The sequence below is a fragment of the Ranitomeya imitator genome, chromosome 3, assembly GCF_032444005.1.
Source record: "Ranitomeya imitator isolate aRanImi1 chromosome 3, aRanImi1.pri, whole genome shotgun sequence".
Lineage (NCBI taxonomy): Eukaryota > Metazoa > Chordata > Amphibia > Anura > Dendrobatidae > Ranitomeya > Ranitomeya imitator.
The window spans coordinates 307,191,155-307,218,409 of NC_091284.1; the positions used below are offsets into that span (position 1 = coordinate 307,191,155).

At 45.0% G+C, this 27,255-nt stretch overlaps 1 protein-coding gene across 1 annotated transcript in view; it reads right to left on the reverse strand.

The window, feature by feature from the left end:
* Positions 1-27,255, reverse strand: part of LOC138671618 (uncharacterized) — a 109,752-nt gene that overhangs the window by 12,955 nt on the left and 69,542 nt on the right. The gene's annotated exons all lie outside the window — the stretch shown is intronic.

Below are 27,255 nucleotides of genomic sequence, written 5' to 3' on the forward strand. Positions count from 1 at the left end.
CATACAAGGATGGGAATAAGGAGCCATGCATACAAGGATGACAAGGATGGGAATAAGGAGCCATGCAGACAAGGATGGGAATAAGGAGCCATGCAGACAAGGATGGGAATAATGAGCCATGCATACAAGGATGGGAATAAGGAGCCATGCATACAAGGATGGGAATAAGGAGCCATGCATACAAGGATGGGAATAAAGAGCCATGCATACAAGGATGGGAATAAGGAGCCATGCATACAAGGATGGGAATAAGGAGCCATGCATACAAGGATGGGAATAAGGAGCCATGCAGACAAGGATGGGAATAAGGAGCCATGCATACAAGGATGGGAATAAGGAGCCATGCATACAAGGATGGGAATAAGGAGCCAGATGGACATGGATGGGAATAAGGAGCCATGCATACAAGGATGGGAATAAGGAGCCATGCATACAAGGATGGGAATAAGGAGCCATGCATACAAGGATGGGTATAAGGAGCCATGCATACAAGGATGGGAATAAGGAGCCACACATACGAGGATGGGAATAAGGAGCCATGCATACAAGGATGGGTATAAGGAGCCATGCATACAAGGATGGGAATAAGGAGCCACACATACAAGGATGGGAATAAGGAGCCATGCATACAAGGATGGGAATAAGGAGCCACGCATACAAGGATAGGAATAAGGAGCCATGCATACAAGGATAGGAATAAGGAGCCATGCATACAAGGATGGGAATAAGGAACCATACATACCAGGATGGGGATTAGGGGACAATGCACACCCAGCTTATACTCGAGCCAATACGTTTTCCAGGTTTTTCGAGGCAAAATTAGGTGCCTCGGCTTATACTCAGGTCTACTTATACATGAGTATATACAGTAATTAATATCTTTTGTAGAAAAGATAACCTTACAAGTTCACAGCCTCAAGCTATTGAGGAATTAAAATCAATGGAGGGCGTCGTAATAAAATCAGCGGATAAGGGGGGGAATTTGGCAACTTGGTCGGTGGAGAAATATGAAAAGGAGGCCTTTAAGCAGTTATGTAACAAAGATACTTATATACCTCTCCCTCATAATCCAACTCTGGGCTTTAGTGTTGTGAAAGGCAATTCAGTATCACAATGGACATGGAGGTCAGAGCACATACAGTGATCTGACAATAACCCAAAATAATAGAATGAGCTCTGAGACGTGGGAACTCTGCAGACCGCAATCCCTGATCCTCTCCAAACACAACTAGAGGCAGCCGTGGATTGCGCCTAACGCTACCTATGCAACTCGGCACAGCCTGAGAAACTAACTAGCCTGAAGATAGAAAAAATAAGCCTACCTTGCCTCAGAGAAATACCCCAAAGGAAAAGGCAGCCCCCCACATATAATGACTGTGAGTAAGATGTAAAGACAAACGTAGGGATGAAATAGATTCAGCAAAGTGAGGCCCGATATTCTAGACAGAACGAGGATAGGAAAGATAACTTTGCGGTCTACACAAAACCCTAAAGAAAACCACGCAAAGGGGCAAAAAGACCCTCCGTGCCGAACTAACGGCACGGAGGTACACCCTTTGCGTCCCAGAGCTTCCAGCAAAACAAATAGACAAGCTGGACAGAAAAAATAGCAACAAATAGCAAAGAAGCACTTAGCTATGCAGAGCAGCAGGCCACAGGAATGATCCAGAGAAACATAAGTCCAACACTGGAACATAGACAGGAAGCATGAATCAAAGCATTAGGTGGGGTTAAGTAGAGAAGCACCTAACGACCTCACCAGATCACCTGAGGGAGGAAACTCAGAAGCAGCAGTACCAGTTTCCTCCACAAACGGAAGCTCCCAGAGAGAATCAGCCGAAGTACCACTTGTGACCACAGGAGGGAGCTCTGCCACAGAATTCACAACAGTACCCCCCCCTTGAGGAGGGGTCACCGAACCCTCACCAGAGCCCCCAGGCCGACCAGGATGAGCCAGATGAAAGGCAAGAACAAGATCGGGAGCATGGACATCAGAGGCAAAAACCCAGGAATTATCCTCCTGAGCATAACCCTTCCATTTAACCAGATACTGGAGTTTCCGTCTTGAAACACGAGAATCCAAAATCTTCTCCACAATATACTCCAATTCCCCCTCCACCAAAACCGGGGCAGGAGGGTCAACAGATGGAACCATAGGTGCCACGTATCTCCGCAACAATGACCTATGGAAGACGTTATGTATGAAAAAAGAATCTGGGAGGGTCAGACGAAAAGACACAGGATTAATAACCTCAGAAATCCTATAAGGACCAATGAAACGAGGTTTAAACTTCAGAGAGGAAACCTTCATAGGAATATGACGAGAAGATAACCAAACCAGATCCCCAACACGAAGTCGGGGACCCACATGGCGTCTGCGATTAGCGAAACGTTGAGCCTTCTCCTGGGACAAGGTCAAATTGTCCACTACATGAGTCCAAATCTGCTGCAACCTGTCCACCACAGTATCCACACCAGGACAGTCCGAAGACTCAACCTGTCCTGAAGAGAAACGAGGATGGAACCCAGAATTGCAGAAAAATGGCGAAACCAAGGTAGCCGAGCTGGCCCGATTATTAAGGGCGAACTCAGCCAAAGGCAAAAAGGACACCCAGTCATCCTGATCGGCAGAAACAAAGCATCTCAGATATGTTTCCAAGGTCTGATTGGTTCGTTCGGTCTGGCCATTAGTCTGAGGATGAAAAGCCGAGGAAAAAGACAAGTCAATGCCCATCCTACCACAAAAGGCTCGCCAAAACCTCAAAACAAACTGGGAACCTCTGTCAGAAACGATATTCTCTGGAATGCCATGCAAACGAACCACATGCTGGAAGAACAATGGCACCAAATCAGAGGAGGAAGGCAACTTGGACAAGGGTACCAGATGGACCATCTTAGAAAAGCGATCACAGACCACCAAAATGACTGACATCTTTTGAGAGACGGGAAGATCTGAAATAAAATCCATAGAGATATGTGTCCAAGGTCTCTTCGGGACCGGCAAGGGCAAAAGCAACCCACTGGCACGAGAATAGCAGGGCTTAGCCCGAGCACAAATCCCACAGGACTGCACAAAAGAACGCACATCCCGCGACAGAGTCGGCCACCAAAAGGATCTAGCCACTAACTCTCTGGTACCAAAGATTCCAGGATGACCAGCCAACACCGAACAATGAACCTCAGAGATCACTTTATTTGTCCACCTATCCGGGACAAACAGTTTCTCCGCTGGACAACGATCAGGTTTATTAGCCTGAAATTTTTGCAGCACCCGCCGCAAATCAGGGGAGATGGCAGACACAATTACTCCTTCCTTGAGGATACCCGCCGGCTCAGATAAACCCGGAGAGTCGGGCACAAAACTCCTAGACAGAGCATCCGCCTTCACATTTTTAGAGCCCAGAAGGTACGAAATCACAAAGTCAAAACGGGCGAAAAACAGCGACCAACGAGCCTGTCTAGGATTCAAACGCTTAGCAGACTCGAGATAAGTCAGGTTCTTATGATCAGTCAATACCACCACGCGATGCTTAGCTCCCTCAAGCCAATGACGCCACTCCTCGAATGCCCACTTCATGGCCAGCAAATCTCGGTTGCCCACATCATAATTCCGCTCAGCAGGCGAAAACTTCCTGGAAAAAAAAGCACATGGTTTCATCACTGAACAATCAGAACCTCTCTGCGACAAAACAGCCCCTGCTCCAATCTCAGAAGCATCAACCTCGACCTGGAACGGAAGAGAAACATCAGGTTGACACAACACAGGGGCAGAAGAAAAACGACGCTTCAACTCTTGAAAAGCTTCCACAGCAGCAGAAGACCAATTGACCAAATCAGCACCCTTCTTGGTCAAATCAGTCAATGGTTTGGCAATACTAGAAAAATTGCAGATGAAGCGACAATAAAAATTAGCAAAGCCCAGGAACTTTTGCAGACTTTTCAGAGATGTCGGCTGAGTCCAATCATGGATGGCTTGGACCTTAACAGGATCCATCTCGATAGTAGAAGGGGAAAAGATGAACCCCAAAAATGAAACCTTCTGCACACCAAAGAGACACTTTGATCCCTTCACAAACAAAGAGTTAGCACGCAGGACCTGAAAAACCGTTCTGACCTGTTTCACATGAGACTCCCAATCATCCGTGAAGATCAAAATGTCATCCAAGTACACAATCAGGAATTTATCCAGGTACTCTCGGAAGATGTCATGCATAAAGGACTGAAACACTGATGGAGCATTGGCAAGTCCGAATGGCATCACTAGATACTCAAAATGACCCTCGGGCGTATTAAATGCAGTTTTCCATTCATCGCCTCGCCTGATTCGCACCAGATTATACGCACCACGAAGATCAATCTTGGTGAACCAACTAGCCCCCTTAATCCGAGCAAACAAATCAGATAACAAAGGCAAGGGGTACTGAAATTTAACAGTGATCTTATTTAGAAGGCGATAATCTATACAAGGTCTCAGCGAACCATCCTTTTTGGCTACAAAAAAGAACCCTGCTCCTAATGGCGACGATGACGGGCGAATATGCCCCTTCTCCAGGGATTTCTTCACATAACTGCGCATAGCGGTGTGCTCAGGCACGGATAAATTAAACAGTCGACCTTTTGGGAATTTACCACCAGGAATCAAATTGATAGCACAATCACAATCCCTATGCGGAGGTAGGGCATCGGACTTGGGCTCATCAAATACATCCCGATAATCAGACAAGAACTCTGGAACCTCAGAAGGGGTGGATGACGAAATTGACAAAAATGGAACATCACCATGTACCCCCTGACAACCCCAGCTGGACACCGACATGGATTTCCAATCCAATACTGGATTATGGGCTTGTAGCCATGGCAACCCCAACACGACCACATCATGCAGATTATGCAACACCAGAAAGCGAATATCCTCCTGATGTGCAGGAGCCATGCACATGGTCAGCTGGGTCCAGTATTGAGGCTTATTCTTGGCCAAAGGCGTAGCATCAATACCTCTCAATGGAATAGGACACTGCAAGGGCTCCAAGAAAAACCCACAACGCTTAGCATATTCCAAGTCCATCAAATTCAGAGCAGCGCCTGAATCCACAAACGCCATGACAGAATATGATGACAAAGAGCAGATCAAGGTAACGGACAGAAGAAATTTTGACTGTACCGTACCAATGGTGGCAGACCTAGCGAACCGCTTAGTGCGCTTAGGACAATCAGAGATAGCATGAGTGGAATCACCACAGTAGAAACACAGCCCATTCAGATGTCTGTGTTCTTGCCGTTCAACTCTGGTCAAAGTCCTATCGCACTGCATAGGCTCAGGTTTAAGCTCAGGTAATACCGCCAAATGGTGTACAGATTTACGCTCACGCAAGCTTCGACCGATCTGAATAGCCAAAGACATAGACTCATTCAAACCAGCAGGCATAGGAAATCCCACCATGACATCCTTAAGGGCTTCAGAGAGACCCTTTCTGAACATAGCTGCCAGCGCAGATTCATTCCATTGAGTGAGCACTGACTATTTTCTAAATTTCTGGCAATATACCTCTATCTCATCCTGACCCTGACAAAGAGCCAGCAAATTCTTTTCTGCCTGATCCACTGAATTAGGCTCATCGTACAGCAATCCGAGCGCCAGGAAAAACGCATTGATATTACTCAATGAAGGATCTCCTGGCGCAAGAGAAAATGCCCAGTCCTGAGGGTCGCCGCGCAAAAAAGAAATAATAATCAAAACCTGTTGAACTGGATCACCAGAGGAACGAGGTTTCAAGGCCAGAAATAACTTACAATTATTTTTGAAACTCAGAAACTTAGTTCTATCTCCAAAAAACAAATCAGGAATAGGAATTCTTGGTTCTAACATAGATTTCTGATCAATAGTGTCTTGAATCTTTTGTACTCTTGCCGAGAGCTGATCCACAAATGAAGACAGACTTCTAATGTCCATCGCTACACCTGTGTACTGAACCACCCAAATGTCTAGGGGAAAAAAAAGACAAAACACAAAGCCAAGAAAAAAAAATGGTCTCAGAACTTCTTTTTTCCCTCTATTGAGAATCATTAGTACTTTTGGCTTCCTGTACTGTTGTGAAAGGCAATTCAGTATCACAATGGACATGGAGGTCAGAGCACATACAGTGATCTGACAATAACCCAAAATAATAGAACGAGCTCTGAGACGTGGGAACTCTGCAGACCGCAATCCCTGATCCTCTCCAAACACAACTAGAGGCAGCCGTGGATTGCGCCTAACGCTACCTATGCAACTCGGCACAGCCTGAGAAACTAACTAGCCTGAAGATAGAAAAAATAAGCCTACCTTGCCTCAGAGAAATACCCCAAAGGAAAAGGCAGCCCCCCACATATAATGACTGTGAGTAAGATGAAAAGACAAACGTAGGGATGAAATAGATTCAGCAAAGTGAGGCCCGATATTCTAGACAGAACGAGGATAGGAAAGATAACTTTGCGGTCTACACAAAACCCTAAAGAAAACCACGCAAAGGGGCAAAAAGACCCTCCGTACCGAACTAATGGCACGGAGGTACACCCTTTGCGTCCCAGAGCTTCCAGCAAAACAAATAGACAAGCTGGACAGAAAAAATAGCAACAAATAGCAAAGAAGCACTTAGCTATGCAGAGCAGCAGGCCACAGGAATGATCCAGAGAAACATAAGTCCAACACTGGAACATAGACAGGAAGCATGAATCAAAGCATTAGGTGGGGTTAAGTAGAGAAGCACCTAACGACCTCACCAGATCACCTGAGGGAGGAAACTCAGAAGCAGCAGTACCAGTTTCCTCCACAAACGGAAGCTAACAGAGAGAATCAGCCGAAGTACCACTTGTGACCACAGGAGGGAGCTCTGCCACAGAATTCACAACACTTTAGGGAAAAACTTAATATCTTGAAAATAGCTGTTGAGAGGGGAATCATCACCCCAAAAAAACTGCTGAGGGCCTTGTGTCTAAGTCTCCTGTTGCTCCTACCTTCTACCTCCTCCCCAAGGTCCATAAGGATCCGGTCAACCCCCAGGGTATCCTATTGTCTCTGGCATAGGAGCGCTATGCGATCCGGTGTGCAAATTTTTGTAACACTATCTGCATCCTCAGGTTGAGTCTCTGCCCTCCTATGTCAGGAACACTATGGAGGTCCTGAAACGCCTTGATGGTTTGCATTTCGATTCGGACATGCTTCACGTTGCACCGGACATAGAGGCGCTTTATACAAGTATTTCCCATCAGGATGGATTAGAGGCAACTCGTTTCTCTCCCAGGCTCGAGGTCATATGAGGACGTCCACCAGAGGGCGCATCACAGCGAATGAAGGTAACTACAGGACATTGACCTACATTACCTTCATTCCCCGAGGTTTTACAGCCACGAGCACAGCTGCATTATAGCAGAGCTCCTGCCTGTAAAATATTTTAACCCCTTCAGATGGATTTACATCGTGGGACGTTACAGATCATCGGAAGGCATGTATATTGTTTGTTTATTATTTTTAATTTGTTACAGAGCGAGGGTCTTCAGGTGGATTGAGAGAACAATAAAATATTTAAACAACCTGTGTGTTTATTTCATTAAAATACTTTTTAATAATGTGTGTGTTTTTTTAACCCTTTCATACAATTGGATTAATAATGGATAGGTGTCATAATTGACGCCTCTCCATTATTAACCTGGCTTAATGTCACCTTACAATAGCAAGGTGACATTAACCCTTCATTACCCCATATCCCACCACTACAGGGGAATGGGAAGAGAGTGGCCAAGTGTGTTGTGAATTCTGTGGCTGAATTCACTCCTGTGGTCACAAGTGGTACTGCAGCTTCTGAGCTTCCTCCCTCAGGTGTTCTGGTGAGCTCGTTGGCTGCTTTGTTATTTAACTCCACCTGATTCTGTCTTCCTTGCTCCTTGTCAATGTTCCAGTGTTGGATCTGAGCTTTTGGATCTTCCTGTGGCCTGCTGCTCTGCTTAGATAAGTGCTTTTTGTTTTTGTTGCTACTTTTTCTGTCCAGCTTGTCATTTCGTTTTGCTGGAAGCTCTGAGACGCAAAGGGTGTACCGCCGTGCCGTTAGTTCGGCACGGTGGGTCTTTTTGCCCCCTTTGCGTGGTTTTTTGCTTTAGGGTTTTTTTTGTAGACTGCAAAGTTCTCTTTGCTATCCTCGCTCTATCTAGAATATCGGGCCTCACTTTGCTGAATCTATTTCATCCCTACGTTTGTCTTTTCATCTTGCTAACAGTCATTATATGTGGGGGGCTGCCTTTTCCTTTGGGGTATTTCTCTGAGGCAAGTCAGGCTTGTTTTTCTATCTTCAGGCTAGTCAGCTCCTCAGGCTGTGCCGAGTTGCATAGGTATTGTCAGGCGCAATCCACAGCTGCCTTTAGTTGTGATTAGGATAGGTTCAGGTATTGCGGTCTACAGAGATTCCACGTCTCAGAGCTTGTTCTATTGTTTTTGGGTTATTGTCAGATCACTGTATGTGCTCTGATTGCTGGCACACTGTGTCACTGGATTGCCTTCATAACAGTACAAGGAGCCTACCTAATGATTCTCAATAGAGGGAAAAAAGAAGTTCTGACATCATTTTTTTTTCTCAGCTCTGTGTTCAGTCTTTTTTTTCCCCTAGACATTTGGGTGTTTGAGGACACAGGTGTGGACATGGATATTCAGGGTCTGTGCTCTTCAATGGATAATCTCGTTGCACATGTACAAAGGATTCAAGATACTATTGATCAGAAATCGATGTTAGAACCAAGAATTCCTATTCCTGATTTGTTTTTTGGTGATAGAACTAAGTTTCTTAATTTCAAAAATAATTGTAAGCTATTTCTGGCCTTGAAACCTCATTCTTCTGGTAATCCTATTCAACAGGTTTTGATTATTATTTCTTTTTTGCGCGGCGATCCTCAGGACTGGGCATTTTCTCTTGTGCCAGGAGACCCTGCATTGAGTAATGTCAATGCGTTTTTCCTGGCGCTCGGATTACTTTACGATGAGCCTAATTCAGTGGATCAGGCTGAGAAAAATTTGCTGGCTTTGTGCCAGGGTCAGGAGGATATAGAAGTATATTGTCAGAAATTTAGGAAGTGGTCAGTACTCACTCTGTGGAATGAATCTGCGCTGGCAGCTTTGTTCAGAAAGGGTCTCTCTGAGGCTCTTAAGGATGTCATGGTGGGTTTTCCTATGCCTGCTGGTTTGAATGAGTCTATGTCTTTGGCCATTCAGATCGGTCGACGCTTGCGCGAGCGTAAATCTGTGCACCATTTGGCGGTATTGTCTAAGATTAAATCTGAGCCTATGCAGTGCGATAGGACTATGACCAGAGTTGAACGGCAAGAACACAGACGTCTGAATGGTCTGTGTTTCTACTGTGGTGATTCCACTCATGCTATTTCTGATTGTCCTAAGCGCACTAAGCGGTTCGATAGGTCTGCCGTCATTGGTACTGTACAATCCAAATTCCTTCTGTCCATTACCTTGATATGCTCTTTGTCATCGTATTCTGTCATGGCGTTTGTGGATTCAGGCGCTGCCCTGAATCTGATGGATTTGGATTATGCTAAACGTTGTAGGTTTTTCTTGGAGCCTTTGCGGTGTCCTATTCCGTTGAGAGGAATTGATGCTACACCTTTGGCCAAGAATAAACCTCAGTACTGGACCCAGCTGACCATGTGCATGGCTCCTGCACATCAGGAAGTTATTCGCTTTCTGGTGCTACATAATCTGCATGATGTGGTCGTGTTGGGGTTGCCATGGCTGCAAACCCATAATCCAGTATTGGATTGGAACTCTATGTCGGTATCCAGCTGGGGTTGTCAGGGGGTACATGGTGATGTTCCATTTTTGTCTATTTCGTCATCCACTCCTTCTGAGGTCCCAGAGTTCTTGTCTGATTATCAGGATGTATATGAAGAGGCCAAGTCCGATGCCCTACCTCCGCATAGGGATTGTGATTGTGCTATCAATTTGATTCCTGGTAGTAAATTCCCTAAAGGTCGATTATTTAATTTATCCGTGCCTGAACACGCCGCTATGCGCAGTTATGTGAAGGAATCCCTGGAGAAGGGACATATTCGCCCATCGTCATCACCACTGGGAGCAGGGTTCTTTTTTGTAGCCAAGAAGGATGGTTCGCTGAGACCGTGTATTGATTACCGCCTTCTTAATAAGATCACTGTGAAATTTCAGTATCCCTTGCCATTGTTATCTGACTTGTTTGCTCGGATTAAGGGGGCTAGTTGGTTCACTAAGATAGATCTTCGTGGTGCGTATAATCTGGTGAGAATCAGGCAAGGAGATGAATGGAAAACTGCATTTAATACGCCCGAGGGTCATTTTGAATATCTGGTGATGCCGTTCGGACTTGCCAATGCTCCATCTGTTTTTCAGTCTTTTATGCATGACATTTTCCGTGAGTATCTGGATAAATTCCTGATTGTTTACTTGGATGACATTTTGATCTTCTCAAATGATTGGGACTCTCATGTGAAGCAGGTCAGAATGGTTTTCCAGGTCCTGCGTGCTAATTCTTTGTTTGTGAAGGGATCAAAGTGTCTCTTCGGTGTGCAGAAAGTTTCATTTTTGGGGTTCATCTTTTCCCCTTCTACTATCGAGATGGATCCGGTTAAGGTCCAAGCCATCCAGGATTGGACTCAGCCGACATCTCTGAAAAGTCTGCAAAAATTCCTGGGCTTTGCTAATTTTTATCGTCGCTTCATCTGGTTCTGGTTGCTCAGTGTTGAAACCATGTGCTTTCTTTTCCAGGAAGTTTTCGGCTGCTGAGCGTAATTATGATGTGGGCAACCGAGAGTTGCTGGCCATGAAGTGGGCATTCGAGGAATGGCGTCATTGGCTTGAAGGAGCTAAGCATCGCGTGGTGGTATTGACTGATCATAAGAACCTTACTTATCTCGAGTCTGCCAAGCGCTTGAATCCTAGATAGGCCCGTTGGTCGTTATTTTTTGCCCGCTTCGATTTTGTGATTTTGTACCTTCCGGGCTCTAAAAATGTGAAGGCGGATGCTCTGTTTAGGAGTTTTGTGCCCGACTCTCCGGGTTCATATGAGCCGGCGAGTATCCTCAAGGAAGGAGTCATTGTATCTGCCATCTCCCCTGATTTGCGGCGAGTGTTGCAAAAATTTCAGGCGAATAAACCTGATCGTTGTCCGGCGGAGAAACTGTTCGTCCCTGATAGGTGGACTAGTAAAGTTATCTCTGAACTTCATTGTTCGGTGTTGGCTGGTCATCCTGGAATCTTTGGTACCAGAGAGTTAGTGGCTAGATCCTTCTGGTGGCCATCTCTGTCACGGGATGTACGTACTTTTGTGCAGTCCTGTGGGATTTGTGCTAGGGCTAAGCCCTGCTGTTCACGTGCCAGTGGGTTGCTTTTGCCCTTGCCGGTCCCAAAGAGGCCTTGGACACATATTTCGATGGATTTCATTTCTGACCTTCCCGTTTCTCAAAAGATGTCAGTCATTTGGGTGGTCTGTGATCGCTTTTCTAAAATGGTCCATCTGGTGCCCTTGGTTAAATTGCCTTCCTCCTCTGATTTGGTGCCTTTGTTCTTCCAGCATGTGGTTCGTTTACATGGCATTCCTGAGAATATTGTTTCTGACAGAGGTTCCCAGTTTGTTTCAAGGTTTTGGCGAGCCTTTTGTGGTAGGATGGGCATTGACCTATCTTTTTCCTCGGCTTTCCATCCTCAGACTAATGGCCAGACCGAACGAACCAATCAGACCTTGGAAACATATCTGAGATGTTTTGTTTCTGCAGACCAGGATGATTGGGTGTCCTGTTGTGAATTCTGTGGCTGAGTTCACTTCTGTGGTCACAAGTGGTATTGCAGTCTCTGGGCTTCCTCCCTCAGGTGTTTTGGTGAGCTCGTTGGCTGCCTTGCTATTTAGCTCCACCTGAGTCTGTCTTCCTTGCTCCTTGTCAATGTTCCAGTGTTGGATCTGAGCTACTGCATCTTTCATTGGGCCTGCTGCTCTGCTAGATAAGTGCTTCTAGTTTGTTTTCTGTTTTTTCTGTCCAGCTTGCTATTAACTTTTGCTGGAAGCTCTGAGAAGCAAAGGGGTGCACCGCCGTGCTGTTAGTTCGGCACGGTGGGTCTTTTTGCCCCTTTGCGTGGTTTTCGTTTTAGGGTTTTTTGTAGACTGCATAGTTCTCTTTGCTATCCTCGCTCTGTCTAGAATATCGGGCCTCACTTTGCTGAATCTATTTCATTCCTACGTTTGTCTTTTCATCTTGCTAACAGTCATTATATGTGGGGGGCTGCCTATTCCTTTGGGGTATTTCTCTGAGGTAAGTCAGGCTTGTATTTCTATCTTCAGGCTAGTCAGCTCCTCAGGCAGTGCCGAGTTGCATAGGTAGTGATAGGCGCAATCCACTGCTGCTTATAGTTGTGTGAGGATAGATCAGGTACTGCAGTCTACAGAGATTCCACGTCTCAGAGCTCGACCTATTGTTTTTGGTTATTGCCAGATCTCTGTATGTGCGCTGATTACTGCACGCTGTGTTGCCTGATTGCCAGCCATAACAGTACAAGGAGCCACACCAATGATTCCCAATAGAGGGAAAAAAGAAATCCTGACATCATTTTTTTTTCTTAGCTCTGTCTTCAGTCTTTTTTTTTTTCCCTAGACATTAGAGTGCTTCAGGACACAGCTGTGGACATGGATATTCAGGCTCTGTGCTCCTCAATGGATAATCTCGTTGTAAATGTACAAAAGATTCAAGATACTATTGATCAGAAATCGATGCTAGAACCAAGAATTCCGATTCCTGATTTGTTTTTTGGTGACAGAACTAAGTTCCTGAGCTTCAGAAATAATTGTAAGCTATTTTTGGCCTTGAAACCTCATTCTTCTGGTAATCCTATTCAACAGGTTTTGATTATTATTTCTTTTTTGCGCGGCGACCCACAGGACTGGGCGTTTTCTCTTGCACCAGGAGATTCTGCATTGAGTAATGTTGATGCATTTTTCCAGGCGCTGGGATTGCTTTACGATGAGCCTAATTCAGTGGATCAGGCTGAGAAAAATCTGCTGGCTTTATGCCAGGGTCAGGATGATGTAGAAGTATATTGTCAGAAATTTAGGAAGTGGTCAGTACTCACTCTGTGGAATGAATCTGCACTAGCGGCTTTGTTCAGAAAGGGTCTCTCTGAAGCTCTTAAGGATGTAATGGTGGGATTTCCTATGCCTGCTGGTTTGAATGAGTCTATGTCCTTGGCCATTCAGATCGGTCGTCGCTTGCGCGAGCGTAAATCTGTGCACCATTTTCGCGGTATTGTCTGAGAGTAAACCTAAGCCTATGCAGTGCGACAGGACTATGACTAAAGTAGAACGGCAAGAACACAGACGTCTGAACAGACTGTGTTTCTATTGTGGTGATTCTACTCATGCTATTTCTAATTGTCCTAAACGCACTAGGCGGTTCAATAGCTCTGCCGTTATTGGTACTGTACAGTCCAAATTCCTTTTGTCCATTACCTTAATGTGCTCTTTGTCATCGTATTCTGTCATGGCGTTTGTGGATTCAGGCGCTGCCCTGAATCTGATGGATTTGGATTATGCTAAACGTTGTGGATTTTTCTTGGAGCCTTTGCGGTGTCCTATTCCGTTGAGAGGAATTGATGCTACACCTTTGGCCAAGAATAAGCCTCAGTACTGGGCCCAGCTGACCATGTGCATGGCTCCTGCACATCAGGAAGTTATTCGCTTTCTGGTACTGCATAATTTGCATGATGTGGTCGTGTTGGGGTTGCCATGGCTACAAACCCATAATCCAGTATTGGATTGGAACTCTATGTCGGTAACCAGCTGGGGTTCTCAGGGAGTACATGGTGATGTTCCATTTTTGTCTATTTCGTCATCCATTCCTTCTGAAATCCCAGAGTTCTTGTCGGACTTTCAGGATGTATTTGAAGAGTCCAAGTCTGATGCCCTACCTCCGCATAGGAATTGTGATTGTGCTATCGATTTGATTCCTGGTAGTAAATTCCCTAAGGGTCGTTTATTTAATTTGTCCGTACCTGAACACACCGCTATGCGCAGTTATGTGAAGGAGTCCCTGGAGAAGGGACATATTCGCCCATCGTCGTCACCATTGGGAGCAGGGTTCTTTTTTGTAGCCAAGAAGGATGGTTCGCTAAGACCGTGTATTGATTACCGCCTTCTTAATAAGATCACTGTTAAGTTTCAGTATCCCTTGCCATTGATTTCTGACTTGTTTGCTCGGATTAAGGGGGCTAGTTGGTTTACTAAGATTGATCTTCGTGGTGCGTATAATCTGGTGAGAATCAGGCAGGGAGATGAATGGAAAACGGCATTTAATACGCCCGAGGGTCATTTTGAGTATCTGGTGATGCCGTTCGGACTTGCCAATGCTCCATCTGTTTTTCAGTCTTTTATGCATGACATTTTCCGTGAGTATCTGGATAAATTCTTGATTGTTTACTTGGATGACATTTTGATCTTCTCAGATGATTGGGAGTCTCATGTGAAGCAAGTCAGAATGGTTTTCCAGGTACTGCGTGCTAATTCCTTGTTCGTGAAGGGATCAAAGTGTCTCTTCGGTGTGCAGAAAGTTTCATTTTTGGGGTTCATCTTTTCCCCTTCTACTATCGAGATGGATCCGGTTAAGGTTCAGGCCATCCAGGATTGGACTCAGCCGACATCTCTAAAAAGTCTGCAGAAATTCCTGGGCTTTGCTAATTTTTATCGTCGCTTCATCTGTAATTTTTCTAGCATTGCCAGACCATTGACCGATTTGACCAAGAAGGGTGCTGATTTGGTTAATTGGTCTTCTGCTGCCGTGGAAGCTTTTCAGGAGTTGAAGCGTCGTTTTTGCTGTGCCCCTGTGTTGTGTCAACCTGATGTTTCTCTTCCGTTCCAGGTCGAGGTTGATGCTTCTGAGATTGGTGCAGGGGCGGTTTTGTCACAGAGAGGTTCTGGTTGCTCAGTGTTCAAACCATGTGCTTTCTTTTCCAGGAAATTTTCTGCTGCTGAGCGTAATTATGATGTGGGCAACCGAGAGTTGCTGGCCATGAAGTGGGCATTCGAGGAGTGGCGTCATTGGCTTGAGGGTGCTAAGCATCGCGTGGTGGTTTTGACTGATCATAAGAACCTTACTTATCTTGAGTCTGCCAAGCGCTTGAATCCTAGACAGGCCCGTTGGTCGTTATTTTTTGCTCGTTTTGATTTTGTGATTTCATACCTTCCGGGCTCTAAAAATATGAAGGCGGATGCTCTGTCTAGGAGTTTTGTGCCCGATTCTCCGGGGTTATCTGAGCCGGCGAGTATCCTCAAGGAAGGAGTCATTGTGTCTGCCATCTCCCCTGATTTGTGGAGAGTGTTGCAGAAATTTCAGGCTAATAAACCTGATCATTGTCCGGCCGAGAAACTGTTCGTCCCTGATAGGTGGACTAGTAAAGTTATCTCTGAACTTCATTGTTCGGTGCTGGCCGGTCATCCAGGAATCTTTGGTACCAGGGAGTTGGTTGCTAGATCCTTCTGGTGGCCGTCTCTGTCACGGGATGTGCGTGCTTTTGTGCAGTCCTGTGGAATTTGTGCTAGGGCTAAGCCCTGCTGTTCACGTGCCAGTGGGTTGCTTTTGACTTTGCCGGTCCCGAAGAGGCCTTGGACACATATTTCGATGGATTTCATTTCTGACCTTCCCGTTTCTCAAAAAATGTCGGTCATTTGGGTGGTCTGTGATCGCTTTTCTAAAATGGTCCATCTGGTGCCCTTGGTTAAATTGCCTTCCTCCTCTGATTTGGTGCCTTTGTTCTTCCAGCATGTGGTTCGTTTACATGGCATTCCTGAGAATATTGTTTCTGACAGAGGTTCCCAGTTTGTCTCGAGGTTCTGGCGAGCCTTTTGTGGTAGGATGGGCATTGACCTATCTTTCTCCTCGGCCTTCCATCCTCAGACTAATGGCCAGACCGAACGAACCAATCAGACCTTGGAAACATATCTGAGATGTTTTGTTTCCGCTGACCAGGATGATTGGGTGTCATTTTTGCCGTTGGCTGAGTTCGCCCTTAATAATCGGGTCAGCTCGGCTACCTTGGTCTCTCCATTTTTCTGCAATTCTGGGTTCCATCCTCGTTTCTCTTCAGGACAGGTTGAGTCTTCGGACTGTCCTGGTGTGGATTCTGTGGTGGACAGGTTGCAGCAGATCTGGACTCAGGTAGTGGACAATTTGACCTTGTCCCAGGAGAAGGCTCAGCTTTTCGCTAATCGCAGACGCCGTGTGGGACCCCGACTTCGTGTTGGGGATCTGGTTTGGTTATCTTCTCGTCATATTCCTATGAAGGTTTCCTCTCCTAAATTTAAACCTCGTTTTATTGGTCCGTATAGGATTTCTGAGATTCTCAATCCGGTGTCTTTTCGCCTGATCCTCCCAGACTCCTTTTCCATACATAATGTATTCCATAGGTCGTTGTTGAGGAGATACGTGGCACCTATGGTTCCATCTGTGGAGCCTCCTGCCCCTGTTTTGGTGGAGGGGGAATTGGAGTATATTGTGGAGAAGATTTTGGATTCTCGTGTCTCTAGATGGAAACTCCAGTATCTGGTCAAATGGAAGGGTTATGCTCAGGAAGATAATTCCTGGGTTTTTGCCTCTGATGTCCATGCCCCAGATCTTGTTCGTGCCTTTCATGTGGCTCATCCTGGTCGGCCTGGGGGTTCTGGTGAGGGTTCGGTGACCCCTCCTCAAGGGGGGGGTACTGTTGTGAATTCTGTGGCTGAGTTCACTTCTGTGGTCACAAGTGGTATTGCAGTCTCTGGGCTTCCTCCCTCAGGTGTTTTGGTGAGCTCGTTGGCTGCCTTGCTATTTAGCTCCACCTGAGTCTGTCTTCCTTGCTCCTTGTCAATGTTCCAGTGTTGGATCTGAGCTACTGCATCTTTCATTGGGCCTGCTGCTCTGCTAGATAAGTGCTTCTAGTTTGTTTTCTGTTTTTTTCTGTCCAGCTTGCTATTAACTTTTGCTGGAAGCTCTGAGAAGCAAAGGGGTGCACCGCCGTGCTGTTAGTTCGGCACGGTGGGTCTTTTTGCCCCTTTGCGTGGTTTTCGTTTTAGGGTTTTTTGTAGACTGCATAGTTCTCTTTGCTATCCTCGCTCTGTCTAGAATATCGGGCCTCACTTTGCTGAATCTATTTCATTCCTACGTTTGTCTTTTCATCTTGCTAACAGTCATTATATGTGGGGGGCTGCCTATTCCTTTGGGGTATTTCTCTGAGGTAAGTCAGGCTTGTATTTCTATCTTCAGGCTAGTCAGCTCCTCAGGCAGTGCCGAGTTGCATAGGTAGTGATAGGCGCAATCCACTGCTGCTTATAGTTGTGTGAGGATAGATCAGGTACTGCAGTCTACAGAGATTCCACGTCTCAGAGCTTGTCCTATTGTTTTTGGTTATTGCCAGATCTCTGTATGTGCGCTGATTACTGCACGCTGTGTTGCCTGATTGCCAGCCATAACAGTGTCCTTTTTGCCGTTGGCTGAGTTCGCCCTTAATAATCGGGCCAGCTCAGCTACCTTGGTCTCTCCATTTTTCTGCAATTCTGGGTTCCATCCTCGTTTCTCTTCAGGACAGGTTGAGTCTTCGGACTGTCCTGGTGTGGATTCTGTGGTGGACAGGTTGCAGCAGATCTGGACTCAGGTAGTGGACAATTTGACCTTGTCCCAGGAGAAGGCTCAACTTTTCGCTAATCGCAGACGCCGTGTGGGTCCCCGACTTCGTGTTGGGGATCTGGTTTGGTTATCTTCTCGTCATATTCCTATGAAGGTTTCCTCTCCTAAATTTAAACCTCGTTTTATTGGTCCGTATAGGATTTCTGAGATTCTCAATCCTGTGTCTTTTCGTCTGACCCTCCCAGACTCCTTTTCCATACATAATGTATTCCATAGGTCGTTGTTGCGGAGATACGTGGCACCTATGGTTCCATCTGTTGAGCCTCCTGCCCCGGTTTTGGTGGAGGGGGAATTGGAGTATATTGTGGAGAAAATTTTGGATTCTCGTGTTTCTAGACGGAAACTCCAGTATCTGGTTAAATGGAAGGGTTATGCTCAGGAAGATAATTCCTGGGTTTTTGCCTCTGATGTCCATGCTCCAGATCTTGTTCGTGCCTTTCATGTGGCTCATCCTGGTCGGCCTGGGGGCTCTGGTGAGGGTTCGGTGACCCCTCCTCAAGGGGGGGGTACTGTTGTGAATTCTGTGGCTGAATTCACTCCTGTGGTCACAAGTGGTACTGCAGCTTCTGAGCTTCCTCCCTCAGGTGTTCTGGTGAGCTCGTTGGCTGCTTTGTTATTTAACTCCACCTGATTCTGTCTTCCTTGCTCCTTGTCAATGTTCCAGTGTTGGATCTGAGCTTCTGGATCTTCCTGTGGTCTGCTGCTCTGCTTAGATAAGTGCTTTTTGTTTTTGTTGCTACTTTTTCTGTCCAGCTTGTCATTTCGTTTTGCTGGAAGCTCTGAGACGCAAAGGGTGTACCGCCGTGCCGTTAGTTCGGCACGGTGGGTCTTTTTGCCCCCTTTGCGTGGTTTTTTGCTTTAGGGTTTTTTTTGTAGACTGCAAAGTTCTCTTTGCTATCCTCGCTCTATCTAGAATATCGGGTCTCACTTTGCTGAATCTATTTCATCCCTACGTTTGTCTTTTCATCTTGCTAACAGTCATTATATGTGGGGGGCTGCCTTTTCCTTTGGGGTATTTCTCTGAGGCAAGTCAGGCTTGTTTTTCTATCTTCAGGCTAGTCAGCTCCTCAGGCTGTGCCGAGTTGCATAGGTATTGTCAGGCACAATCCACAGCTGCCTTTAGTTGTGATTAGGATAGGTTCAGGTATTGCGGTCTACAGAGATTCCACGTCTCAGAGCTCGTTCTATTGTTTTTGGGTTATTGTCAGATCACTGTATGTGCTCTGATTGCTGGCACACTGTGTCACTGGATTGCCTTCATAACACAAGTGCCAGAATAGGCGCATCTTCCAGATGTGCCTTTTCTGGGGTGGCTGGGGCAGATGTTTTTAGCCGGGGGGGGGGGTGGCCAATAACCATGGACCCTCTCCAGGCTATTAATATCTGCCCTCAGTCACTGGCTTTACTACTCTGGCGGAGAAAATTGCGCGGGAGCCTACGCCAATTTTTTCCGCCATTTAACCCTTTAATTTAATAGCTAGAGCGCCAAAATTTTGCACCTACTACCACTGTTAGTAGTGTGGAATATGCAAAAAAAATGGGGATATGAGATGGTTTACTGTATGTAAACTATGTCTCATATCATGTCGGGTTTAGAAAGGAGATAGCAAAAGCCGGCAATTGAATTACCGGCTTTAAAGCTATCTAGCGCTGGATGAAATATTAATATATATACATATATGTGTCTCAATGACATATATATATATATATATATATATACCCCTATACTATGTGCACACATTTATTCTACCTATTCTATTGTAAGCTGTCAGTGTGATTTTACTGTACACCGCACTGAATTGCCGGCTTTTCTCTCTAACACCGCTGTGTATTTCTCGCAAGTCACACTGCTGGTCCGTGTGTATTCCATATTTTTCTTGCCCCCATAGACTTTCATTGGTGTATTTTTTGCGCAATACGGTGACAAACGCAACATGCTGCGATTTTCTACGGCCGTAGAAGACCGTATAATACGGATCAGTAAAATACGGCTGATAGGAGCAGGGGCATAGAGAAGCATTGTACCGTATGCAATCCGTATTTTCTGCACCTCTCTTACGTCCGTAAAACACGGTAGTGTGATGCCGGCCTAATACTGCACTGTCTAATGCACTTACAGGAGCGTACTGAATTGCAGAGGCTCTGTGCCATAATATTACTTATGGCTTCTACAGCTCTGGCAAAAATTAAGAGACCACTGCAACAAAACCCTGTCATGGGCAGCCCAATCTCCAGACCTGAACCCCATTGAAAACCTCTGCAATGTAATCAAGAGGATGATGGATAGTCACAAGCCATCAAACAAAGAAGAACTGCTTACATTTTTGCGCCAGAAGCAGTGTGAAAGACTGGTGGAAAGCATGCCAAGATGCATGAAAACTGTGATTAAGAATCATGGTTATTCCACAAAATATTGATTTCTGAACTTTTCCTGAGTTAAAACATTAGTATTGTTGCTTCTAAACGATTATGATCTTGTTTTCTTTGCATTATTTGAGGTCTCAAAGTACTGTTTTTTAAAAAATTTTGACCATTTCTCCATTTTATAAAAAAAAAAAAAATTATTGCTTAGAAATTCGGAGACATATTGTGAGAAGTTTATAGAATAAAAGAAAAATTTACATTTTACTCAAAAATATACCTATAGAGAGAAAAATCTGACAAGCTAAAAATTTTGCAGTGGTCTCTTAATTTTTGCCATAGCTGTATATTACAGCTATAAAATCAAAGATTTTCCAGATTATGCTTAGGGCAAACTTAAGGTACCGTCACACTCAGCAACTTTGCAACGAGAACAACAACAATCTGTGACGTTGCAGCGTCCTGGATAGCGATCTCGTTGTGTTTGACACGCAGCAGCGATCTGGATCCCGCTGTTATATCGCTGGTCGGAGCTAGAAGTCCAGAACTTTATTTGGTCGCTAGATTTGCGTGTATCAAAAGCAACGACGCCAGCAACGTTTTTACATGGAGCGAGAACGATAAGTGAGTCGCCGTTACGTCACTGGATCGCTCCTGCATCGTTCTGGAGTTGCTGTGTTTGACGTCTCTACAGCGACCTAAACAGCGACGCTCCAGCGATCTAGTTTAGGTCGGATCGTTGTCTATATCGCTGCAGCGTCGCTTAGTGTAACGGTACCTTAACCCCTTTGGGCTTGTTCCCTGGTATCCCCATTTCCTTGATCGTTTTGCACAATGGTTACATAGACTCAGTGCAAAGAAAAATGTGATAATGCAAAGGCAATAGTCATTGGTACCTTTGTTCCAGGTATCAGTGGTGTCCAAATGGTTTGAGACCACCAAAATGCAAGTTGTAATGCAGAAACATAGCTTAATACATTGGGAAACCCACAATCTGTTTCATAAAAATAAATACTCTTAGGCCACATTCTCATGTTCAGTATTTGGTCAGTGTTTTACATCAGTATGTGTAATCCAAAATCAGGAATGAAGCAATCAGAGGAAAAGTATAACATCACCAATTCTGGATTTATCACCCACTCCTCCTAGAATTTTTGACTTACAAGTTCTGATGTAAAATACTGACCAAATACTGATGTGTGAATGTTGTCTTGCATATCTCTTCACACTCAGTTTGTCCAGGAGTTTAACCCCTTAAGGACCAGGCAATTTTTAATTTTTGTGCTTTCGTTTTTTTCCTCCCCTTATTCCAAGAGCCATAACTTTGCATTTTTCCGTCACCACGGCCGTATAAGGGCTTATTTATTGCGGGACAAGTTGTAATTTTGAATGACAATATCCATTTTATTATATGATGTACTGGAAACCCAGAAAAAAAAAGTGTGGTAACAGATTAAAAAAAAAAAAAGCAAAAATTTGCAGTTGTTTTGTGGGGGTTTATTTACAGCGTTCAACATACGTTAAAAATTTCAACATGATTCTTCAGGTCAGTTCGATTTCATACATACCGATAGCGATCACTATCATTTATCATTAGCCTAAAGTCTAAAATGGCTTTATATCCTTTCTTCCAGATTGATAGATCTCAATTACTTTGCGTGGAGACATGTGGGGGGGTAGGTATCAGTGGGTGCTCTAGTGCACTTACTTTCGAAAGCGTGGACCAGGGCTTATCCCACTGAACATTCGCTCTCCTTTCACCATTAACATAAAGTGGCCAATCCTCCAGCCAGTTCTGCACCAGGAGCCTATGTGTCCAAGAGATGCTATGATTTATATAGGGACTGATTTTCCAGCTTTTATAGAAGTCATACCACAATCAGCCCCTACAAAGATCACCAATATTTTTTTGGATGCTGTATGTGATGGGGCCGGGTGAGGACAGTGTGAAATAATAATGCTGCTTGTATACTAAAGGGTAATATGAACAATCATTTTCAGGGTAGGTGCACACAGTCAGTAAAGCTGCGGGGTGGACTGTGTACACTTGCAGTGTTCAACCCACAGCATCCAGATGTTACAGCATAGTGGATGGGATTTAAAGAAATCCCATGCCCACTTTGCGTGCACTGACACCTGTGGAGACTAACATGAGGCGCTTCTTTCCGGACCACAGCATGTTTCATTATCTTGAAGAGACGCGAGTCTCTGCAAGATAAATTTCACCGGTAATATGTATTGAACACATTCGGAATCACCTGGGTTCAATAGACGGCAGCGCTTTGGATACAGTGTACATGTGCTGCGTCCAAAGCGCTGCCAATTACTGAGCGTGTGCACCTACCCGTAAAGAGGTTGTCCAGGCTTATCGCAAAGTCTGCACTCTGCATTCTATATGACTACGCAACCTGTGAGGATTCTCCAGCGCCGGTGGAAGTAGGTGGTCATGTGACTGTAAATATGCAGAGTGCACACGGACAGCCATATTCTGACCAACCAGCATAACAACACATAATATAGTTAAATTGAACGAGGCCAGATGCGTCTCAGAATGTGGCCTGATACATTCATATCACATAAGGCCGCTCGCTCTCGGCACTGGAAAATCCTCACAGCTGCACATGCTGGGAGGATTACCAAGTCTGCAGTCACAGAGTGACAAACCGTGATAAATGTGAATAACCCCTTTAGGAACTCTTGTTTTCACAATAATATTTCAGTCAAGCAGGCTTCTGATCACAGGCAAAAAAGGATCATCCCAAAGGACGACTAATCCCAGTCATCGATCTAGTCCAGTGGTCCCCAACTCCAGGCCTCGAGGGCCGCCAACAGTGCAGGTTTTCCGGATTTCCTTAGTATTGCATCGGTGGTAATGTGATCATCTGCACAGGTGATGATTCCAACCCCTGTGCAATACTAAGGAAATCCTGAAAACCTGCACTGTTGGCGGCCCTCGAGGCCTGGAGTTGGGGACCACTGATCTAGTCCCCATGTAACAGAACCCAAGTTCTAGGTGTTGTCCAGTCAGGGAATACTGATGACCCTTCCACAGGATAATTCACCATTCTGAGATTTGTGGGGATCCGACACACCCAGCAATCAGTGTTATGGCACCTGCTGGATGCAGTAATAGAGGTTTTTCTGTAGCAATAAAAATTCAGCATGTTAACCTCTGTCAGCTGGTGATTGGTGGGGGTGCTGAATATAATCCTTTTTTTTATATTTTTAAAATCATTTTTTTTTCTTTTTTCTTTTGGCAAGCTTCAATAGTCTCCATGGGAGACTAGAAGTTGGCACAACCTGATCGGCTCTGCTACATACAGCCAATGATCAGATCGCCTCTATAAAGCAGAATTACTCACTTGCTATGAGCGCCAACCACCGGGTGGCGCTCACAGCAAACCGGCACTGACAACTATAGAGGTCTCAAGGAGACCTCTGGCTATCATGCCAACGAACCAGTGACCCATGATCATGTGACGCGGGTCACCAGCGGATGGATTTCTGGTGCGATTGCCAGAAGCCCTTGTTAAATGCCGCATTCAGAGTTTGACAGCGGCATTTGATGGGTTAATAGCCGCATGTGGATCGTGATTCCACCCGCAGCTATTCCGGGTACATGTCATCTGTTCAAAACAGCTGGTATGTGCCGAGAAAGATGTGGGCTCACCGCCGGAGCCCACATCAAAGGGAGGGAGTCCGACATCGACGTACTAATACGCCCGATGTCGGAAAGGGGTTTAAAAAGAAATTTCCACCCACTGCAAGTGTTTAGTCACCAATGCTGAAAATGAACAGAATGTAATATTCGGATTTGGCTCTACTAGGAGCTCAAGCAGTTGACACGTGACTGTAAGTATGCTTTTTACCAAACAGATTCTCATCCGTTTCTTTTAACGGGGTTATCTGGTCTAAATCCACAAGTCTGCATTCACACTATGTGTCACTAGTAAATATATTGCAAGTGAAAATGTGGCAGGGTGTATGCATATCACCTACTCGCGGTCACGTGACCAACTGACCGCCATTCCCAGCTCTGACTACAAAGAATCCCCACAGTGTGCAGTGTGTATGATGTGAGAATTCACAAGTCTGCGGTCACATAGAGTGACACAGAGTGAATGCAGAGGTGGGGACTTAGACAACCCCTTTAAAAGAAAAAATTATGAATCTGATAAAAAGCATCCTTATGGTCACGTGACAACTGCTTGAACCACCTAATAAAGCCAAATCTGAACTATGCACTCTGTTAGTCTTCAGCAATGGTGACTAAACATTTTCACTAGGTGGTAAACCCCTTTAACAAGGTGGGAGGATGGGCTGAGTCTATGAAGTAGAATTATCATAATATGACCTGCAGCTAGGGGCATACATAGAAGTCATGGGGCTCACAGCACATAATCTCCCAGGTCATAAAGGCAGGGAGAGGGACATGTATTATAGCACTTACAAAGTCATTTTCCCCTATTGAACCCCCTTAGTGTTCTCACCCACTACGATAACCCATTAATGGCCACCATAAAGTATGACACCAACATTTTTTTCCACGAACACAGTATACCCTCACAGTGAATTCCTCCACAGTACTCTCCAGCATGATTCCCATTCAGTGCCCATGTTAGCAGGTTGCGGGATGCAGTGACAGACAGAAGGCAGAGCAAGGGTTAACAAATTTAACCGTTTAATTTAACAAGGGAATAACTCCTTGCAGGGAGACAAATTTCAAATTTTGAATTTTTATTTTGTTAAACCAGAGAGATATGTGACACAAAATAGTTAATAAATAACATTTCCCACATGTCTACTCTACATCAGCACAATTTTGGAAACAACATTTTATTTTGCTAGGAAGTTATAAGGGTTAAGATTTGACCAGCAATTTCTCATTTTTACAACAAAATTTACAAAACCATTTTTTTTAGGGACCACCTCACATTTGAAGTCAGTTTGAGGGGTCTATATGGCTGACAATACCCAAAAGTGACACCATTCTAAAAACTGCACCCCTCAAGGTGCTCAAAACCACATTCAAGAAGTTTATTAACCCTTCAGGTGCTTCACAGTAGCAGAAGCAACATGGAAGGAAAAAATGAACATTTCACTTTTTAGTCACAAAAATGATCTTTTAGCAACAATTTTTTTATTTTCCCAAGGGTAAAAGGAGAAGCTGTGCCCCGAAAGCTATTGTACAATTTGTTCTGAGTGATCCGATACCCCATATAAGGGGGGGAACCACGGTTTGGGCGCACAACAGGGCTCGGAAGGGAAGGAGCGCCACTTTACTTTTTGAATGAAAAATTGGCTCCAATCTTTAGCGGACACCATGTCGCGTTTGGAGAGCCCCTGTGTGCCTAAATATTGGAGGTCCCACACAAGTGACCCCATGGTGGAAACTAAACCTCCCAAGGAACTTATCTAGATGCATAGTGAGCACTTTGAACCCCCAGGTGCTTCACAAATTGATCCGTAAAAATGAAAAAGTACTTTTTTTTCACAAAAAATTTCTTTTAGCCTCAATTTTTTCATTTTCACATGGGCAACAGGATAAAATGGATCCTAAAATTTGTTGGGCGATTTCTCCTGAGTACACCGATACCTCACATGTGGGGGTAAACCACTGTTTGGGCACACGGCAAGGCTCGGAAGGGAAGGAGTGCCATTTGACTTTTGAATGAAAAATTAGCTCCAATCGTTAGCAGACACCATGTCGCGCTTGGAGAGCCCCTGTGTGCCTAAACATTGGAGCTCCCCACAAGTGACCCCATTTTGGAAACTAGACCTCCCAAGGAACTAATCTAGATGTGCGGTGACCACTTTAAACCCCCAAGTGCTTCACAGAATTTTATAACGCAGAGCCGTGAAAATAAAAAATAATTTTTCTTTCCTCAAAAATAATTTTTTAGCCCACAATTTTTTATTTTCACAAGAGTAACAGGAGAAATTGGACCGCAAAAGTTGTTGTCCAGTTTGTCCTGAGTACGTTGATACCCCATATGTGGGGATAAACCACTCTTTGGGTACACGTCACGGCTCGGAAGGGAAGTAGTGACGTTTTGAAATGCAGACTTTGATGGAATGGTCTGAGCGCGTCACGTTGCGTTTGCAGAGCTCCTGATGTGCCTAAACAGTAGAAACCCCCCACAAGTTACCTCATATTGGAAACTAGACCCCCTAGATGTGTGGTGAACACTTTGAACCCCCAAGTGCTTCACAGAAATTTATAACGCAGAGCCATGAAAATAAAAAATCATTTTTTTCACACAAAAATAAGTTTTTAGCCCCCATTTTGTTATTTTCCCAAGGGTAACAGGAGAAATTAGACCCCAAAGTTGTTGTGCAATCATTCCTGAGTACGCTTATGTCCCATATGTTTGGGTAAAGCATTGTTTGGGTGCAAGTCGGGGCTCGGAAGGGAGGGAGCACCATCTGACTTTTTGAACACAAGATTGGTTGGAATCAATGGTGGCGCCATGTCGCGTTTGGAGACCCCTGATGTGCCTAAACAGTGGAAACCCCTCAATTCTAACTCCAACACTAACCCCAACACACCCTACCCTAATCCCAACTCTAGCCATAACCCTAATCACATCCCTAACCTCAACACACCCCTAACCACAACCCTAACCCACCCCTAATCCCAACACTAACCATAACCCTAACCACAAGCCTAACCCTAACCTCAACACACCCCTAACCCTAATCTTAACCCTAATTCCAACCCTAACCCTAACTCTAATTCCAACCCTAACCCTAAGGCTATGTGCCCACGTTGTGGATTCGTGTGAGGATTTTTCCGCACAGTTTTTGAAAAATTTACCGTGGGTTTCCAGTGTTTTTTGTGCGGATTTCACTTGCGGATTCCAATTGAGGAACAGGTGTAAAACGCTGTGGAATCCGCACAAAGAATTGACATGCTGCGGAAAATACAGCACAGTGGATTTGGTTTTCCATACGTTTACATGGTACTGTAAATGTGATGGAAAACTGCTACGAATCCGCAGCGGCCAATCCACTGCGGATCCGCAGCCAAATCCACACCGTGTGCACATAGCCTAATTCTAACCCTAATTCTAACCCTAGTTGCAACCCTAACCCTAGTTCTAACCCTAACCCTAGTTTTAACCCTAACCCTTGTTCTAACCCTACTTCTAACCCTAACCCTAGTTCTAACCCTAGTTCTAACCCTGA